Source organism: Onychomys torridus, chromosome 8, assembly GCF_903995425.1.
Source record: "Onychomys torridus chromosome 8, mOncTor1.1, whole genome shotgun sequence".
NCBI lineage: Eukaryota > Metazoa > Chordata > Mammalia > Rodentia > Cricetidae > Onychomys > Onychomys torridus.
In genome coordinates, this window is record NC_050450.1 from 99,944,987 (window position 1) to 99,949,617 (window position 4,631).

General features: G+C 41.2%; 1 pseudogene; it reads right to left on the reverse strand.

Annotated features, from left to right (window-relative positions):
- Positions 1 to 275: 275 nt before the first annotated feature.
- Positions 276 to 1,037, reverse strand: LOC118588783 (annotated as a pseudogene).
- Positions 1,038 to 4,631: the final 3,594 nt, after the last annotated feature.

Genomic DNA, 4,631 nt, shown 5'->3' on the forward strand with positions numbered 1-4,631 from the left:
AAATTTTGAATATAGTGACATGTTATCTTTAAACCTTCAAGGAAAGTTGCTTGCATAAACTGTAATGATTATCTCAACCAGTTAAAACTAGGTCCCATGTAAAACAAAGATAGTCAAAACAGTCACTTAAACTTCATCTCAAACAAATATATTTAATGTAACATCATAGATTCCTAAAATCCAGGCAATGGGATCATGATTTCAAACTGTGCTCATCAGTGCTATTCCTAGACATTTAATGACTTTCTAAGGAGTGTATTAAAATAACTAACCCTTCACCCATTGATTGCCAGAGAGCATGGAGTGAGACAAGCCACAGTGAAAGGTCGAAGAAACATAGATCCCAATGACAACACAACAACAAGACCCAGATTCCCAAGTGACACTCATGTTCAGAAACTTCTCAGTGGATGTTCACATCACTACAGTGTAGAAGATTCCTACAATGCCAGTGATGTGCCACACAGCTCTGAGAAAAAGCCATTCCTCATACTTGGCTCTGCCCAGATAGTATTGGTTGCATCAGCTATCTCCAATCATACCTGCAAAGTTTGTGCCAATTGTCACCTAACAGTATCTCATTATAAAATTCATGAACACAGTTCTGGTTACTTCCAAGGGAGACTGCTGTTAAACCAAGACATCCAGCTAAGTAAATATAGGTAGTATGAATTCTGTTCTTCACATGCTGAGACAAATTTTGTCTTTAGTAGCTCCAATCTCATTGGATATTCCCAAGCCACAGAAGCCAATCCAGCAACAAACCACCTTTGCATCCTATCAATTTTAAATTTTTCTCTATTGATGTTTCCAATGCTGCCCATTTCAGTTCTTGGCCAGTTTTTGGTTTGTTTGTTTGTTTAATATTTTTAATCATAGATCCTAATGTTTTTCTTAGTGATATATTCCCTGCTGAGTGTTTAAAAGCCATTGATTTTTTGAGATTGAATTCCTCACCACAGGTAAGCCTTGGTGAGAAGTGAGTGGAAAACCCTGGGAGGTATTGTCTGGAAACACATAAACCTTGTAGTCAACATGGCAGTGCTTACCAAGAAAATTGGAAATACTTTGCTGTTTGTCATTTCTACCATAAGGTTCCACTGTGGAGCCACAAAATCATGACCTCCTGAATGAGGTATTTCTTACTAGCTGACAAAATAATAGGCATAGTAATATGCATATGAAAGAAGACTGAAATATTAAACAAAACAGACTATGCCTCTTAAGGAAGTTCACGGACACAACACAGATCTTCAGTAAAGACCAAATACATACAGTCTTAAATGTACACACGTCCAGAGGTGAGAGATGTTGAGTGTCCTATACAATTACTCTCTACCTACTCCCTTTGAGGCATGGTCTCTCACTAACTTGAAGCTAGGCTGATGGCCAGCAAGGCCACAGTTCCGCTGTTCTGAGGTTACAGGCACACATGGCCATGCCTTGCTTTTTACCTGGGTGTTGAGCATTTGACCTCAAATTCTCATGCTTGTGTAGCACATTTTCTTATCCGCTGACCCACCTCCCTAACCCCACGAACAGAGTTCTAGAGTGACAGCTTTCTTCACAGTATGATTGTCACATGTTCTCTTCTCTCCATATGAAGGAAATGTCCTAGAGACCACTGTGGGTTGAAATATAACACACAAAGAATTAATTGATATCAAAACCCGAGGACCCTCTTCAATAGAGGCAAAAAAAAAAAAATACTCTTTTGAAGCTTGAAATCTGTAATCCATCTTCTCTGGGACCATTCATCTCTCAAACACAGCTTTAGAGAAAATGTCTGAAGACTCCAGATCGAGTCTCATTCTTGGAGTTTCTCAGCCCCTTGGCCTTTCCTGGTTTTATTTAAACCTTCTATTGGTTTATTAGTTTGACGGGGCCCCGGTAATTATGCCAGCTTCTAAGTCCTACTGTAACTTTCGTCTGCATCTCCCTGAACACACACAAAATTTAGTGCCACTGCAGCACTTCTAAAAACAAATAAAAGCTTTGCAAACTGGTCACCAAGCATCCGATGCAATTAAACTGCATTTGTTTCTTTTCTGGCATTCTCGCACAATCGGGGCCTTGTGAGAGGCAGGCACTCCTTGAATCCCGCTGTGTTTTCTTTAGAGGAAAGTCTGCCAAGATCGGCCTACCCTGCATCCACCCTACAGAAATGACGTCTCTACTGGTGAGAGGCAGACAGTTGTCACACACACTCACATACAAATGCACACATGCAAAGGCACACACACAAATACACAAACATGCAAATGCATACACACACACACACACACACACACACACACACACACTTATTCTAATGCTACTGAAACCATGACATTCTCACAAAGACACAAACTGATTAACTACAAACTTAGTGTGGGGGCAGAGAGACTCAAAGTCTTAGAAATAATAAATGGCTGCACACTGACCCAAGGAATTACATTAAGTAACAAGATGAAAACAACAGCAACAACAAAATATCTGGTTAGTAAAAAGTATAACAAAACATAGAATCATTACAGAGATTTTTTTCTCGTAATTAAAATTTTTTTTTTCAATACAAGTGAAAGTAGAGCTTCTCTCCAAATGCTTGGATCTTAAGAGCTTTCAATTCCCAACTGCAAGCTGTCACGCTTGGAACTTTTAATTTACAAAAAAGGTCCTGAAAGTCTAGTTGATTAAAGCTGACTACCATTAACTTTGCCTGATTTAGCATCTTGCCATGTGAGTTCACACTCACGTTTTCTCACCATTTACCCTGAGTTGCTCTAATTACATGGGTGTGGATCTGGTACTGATTTGGGACTACACAAAATAAATGTCCTTGTTAGTAAAATAATTTATCAGAGAAAAAATAAATAACTTAAATTCACAGTCTGAAAAGACATGAATAGACTAGACATTCATACCTGAATTCAGTATCAGGAATCCTCATTAACTCTCCATGATTCTGTTTTATCTCAATTGTGCAGTTCATACTGGTAATGTAACTTCACAAGAGCTCTGTGAAGAACTGACAAGTTAAATCAAACATTGGTTGGCCACTTCCACAAGCTCTGAGCCACCATTGCCCCAGCACATCTTGCAGGCAGGACGGATTGTAGGTGAAGGGTTTTGTGGCTGGGTTGGTGTCCAGGTTTCTCTTCCCATAAGCTGCAGAGTACATTCACAGGTTAAAGAGACAGAATGTAGGGGCGAAGGCTCCAAGTCCACACCAGCAGGATCTCTCCACATTCAATGAGTTGTGTGGAAGTTACTTTCAGCAATGGGCTGGCCCCCTACACTATACCCCCTGAGGGCCAAGAACCAGAGATTGAATATCCCAGAGATCAAGGGTAGAACCACACATGACTGGCAAAAAAAAAAAGAAAGAAAGAAAAAAGAAAGGGAAAGGAAGGGAAATAAGAGAGAGAGAGAGAGAGAGAGAGAGAGAGAGAGAGAGAGAGAGAGAGGAAGATAGAAAGAAAGAGAAAAAAGGAAAAGAATTACTAATGGTATTATTCTGCTATATTCATAGATCAGTGCCAGTCATCATAAGAAAGGCTTCCTCCATGAGTAAACTGAGGTAAGGGGTGGGTAATGGAGGGTAGGGGTCGGGGGATGAGAACATAAGGGAACTCAATGGTCAAGCTGGAACAGAGATGGAGTGGGAGAGCAATGACAGATACCATGATAGAGGGAGACATCATGGGGATAGGGAGAAACCGGGTGTTAGGGAAGTTTCCAGGAATCCACAAGGATGAACCCAGCTTAGATAACTAGCAATAGTGAAAAGAATGCCTGAACTGGCTTACCCCAGTAATCAGATCAGTGACTACCCTGTTATCATAGAGCCTTTCTCTAGTAAATGACAGAAGCAGATGCAAAGATCCACAGCCAAATACCAGGCAGAGCTCCAGGAGTCCAGTAGAAGAGAGAAGAGGGATTCTATGAGCAAGAGGCATCAAGATCATGATGGGGAACCCTACAGCGACAACCAAACTAGTGGGAACTCATGAAATTTAGATCAACACCTGTGGAGCCTCCACGGGACTGAACTAGGCCCTCTGCATAGTGAGACAGTTGTGTAGCATGATCTGCTTAAGGGGCCTCCTGGCAGTAGGCTCAGAACCATCCCTGGTGCATGAGCAGGCCTTTTGGAGCCCACTTCTATGATGAGACATTTCACACAGCCTTGAGGCAGGGGGGAGGAGCTTGGACCTGCCTCTACTAAATGTACCTCCCCGTGGGAGGCCTTACCTTCTTGTAGGAGGGAGTAGGGGGTTGTGGATTGGGAGGGGGAGGTTGAAGGGGCAGGAGGAGGGAAGAGGGATATGTAAAATGAATAAAAAAATTCTTAATTGAAAAAAAGAAAAAATAATAATATGTACTTAGACAAAGAAAGAAAGAAAGAAAGAAAGAAAGAAAGAAAGAAAGAAAGAAAGAAAGACAGGAAGGAAGGAAGGAAGGAAGGAAGGAAGGAAGAAAGAAGGAAGGAAGGAAGGAAGGAAGGAAGGAAGGAAGAGAGAGAGAGAGAGAGAGAGAGAGAGAGAGAGAGAGAGAAAGAAAGAAAGAAAGAAAGAAAGAAGGAAAGAAAGAAAGAAGGAAAGAAATAAAGGCTTCCTTCAGCAGCAGTGAGAGTGGGTGCAGAAACCCAT